The sequence below is a fragment of the Melospiza melodia genome, unplaced genomic scaffold (genome assembly GCF_035770615.1).
Source record: "Melospiza melodia melodia isolate bMelMel2 unplaced genomic scaffold, bMelMel2.pri scaffold_35, whole genome shotgun sequence".
Taxonomy (NCBI): domain Eukaryota; kingdom Metazoa; phylum Chordata; class Aves; order Passeriformes; family Passerellidae; genus Melospiza; species Melospiza melodia.
This window is the reverse complement of record NW_026948670.1, coordinates 1,678,393-1,679,852: the sequence shown is the minus strand read 5'-3', so window position 1 is coordinate 1,679,852 and position 1,460 is coordinate 1,678,393.

The window sequence follows — 1,460 nt, the reverse complement described above, 5'->3', positions numbered from 1 at the left end:
AAGACTAAGGGACAAAGCTTCCCCCTTCAGCTCTCCACAGCAGCTCTAGGGAGTCTCTCCCCACTGCCAGATCTCCTTTATCAGTCCACAGTGACAAGAGTTGGCTGCAGGAGGCATTTGCATTGGAGTTCTCCCCAAATGGGGGGAAAAAAAAGAAGAGGTGATTCCTGTGGAAATACAAAGGCAACGCTGCTTGGGAAGACACCAGTGTGAGTTTGCTACAGCTCTAGGCCAAAAATCCCTTGAAGAAAGCAACATCCATCCATGGGGAAGCACTTTGGCTTTGATATCAATGCTAACAAAATTGCTTCCCATTCCTGCTGCTGTAGCTGACTCCGAATCATGAGAAATGTGCCAACTCTGTCAAAGACAGGCAGACATAGTGAGATAAAACCAGCTAGTCTGTGGAAAAGGTGACCAAATGAATGTTTTCTAATCACCCCTTTTCATCCTTTCCTCAGCCAAAACAGAGCAATGTCCTTCCTCTCTGTCACCGATGGTGACCCAGGCACGGGATGCAGAGTGGGGATAACCTGCTGTGCTGTGCAGAGCCGAGCCGAGCCGAGCCGAGCCGAGCCGAGCCGAGCCGAGCCCGGCCAGCCCCGGAGCCGCCCCGCCCGCGCTGTGCCCGCAGCCCCGGCTCTGCCGCGCGCGGCCCCGCGGGCCCGAGCGCAGTGCTCCCCTCAGGCCGCGCGCCGCCGGCGCAGCCGCGGCCGTTGCGCTGCGGGCGTTGTGGCCACAGTCGGCGATCGATGCCATGGCGGAGCTGCCGCTGCCCGCCGGGCTCAGCGCCCGCACCTTCCCCGCCAAGCTCTGGCGCCTGGTGAACAGCCCCCGCGTCCGCTCCGTGCGCTGGGACAGCCGCGCCCAGGGGCTGCTCATCGACCGCTCCCTCTTGGAGCGAGAGCTGCTCAGCTCGGGCCGCTCCCACAGGGGCCGTGGCCATGGGCCGGCCCCGGTCCCGCTCACCTTCAGGGCCACGCAGTTCCGCAGCTTCGTGCGGCAGCTCTACCGCTACGGCTTCCGCAAGGTGCCGGGCTGGCTCGGCTCGGCTGCGCCGGGCGATGCCGGGGCCTGGCTCCACTACAGCAACCCCTGCTTTCGCCGCGACCGCCCCGACCTCCTGCTCCGTATCAAGCGCCGGAGCGCAGCCAACAGGCAGCGGCCGGCGGCGGGCCGGGATGGCCGCAGGCGCCCGCCCCGCTACTCCCAGCACCTCCCCGGGGCGCGGCCGCTGCCGGACGGGCGGCACGGGCGCGGTCGCTTCACGCCGCTGCCCAGGGAGCGGCCGTCGCTGCCGGCCGGGCGCCCGCCCAGCGGCTTCCTCCTGCTGCACAGGGAGCGGACGCTGCCGGACGGGCGGGAGCTGCGCAGACCCCGGCCCGGCCGCCTCCAGCAGCACCCCGGGGAGCGGCCGCTGCTCGCCCGGCGCCCGCCCTGCAGCTTCCACCTGCTGCACA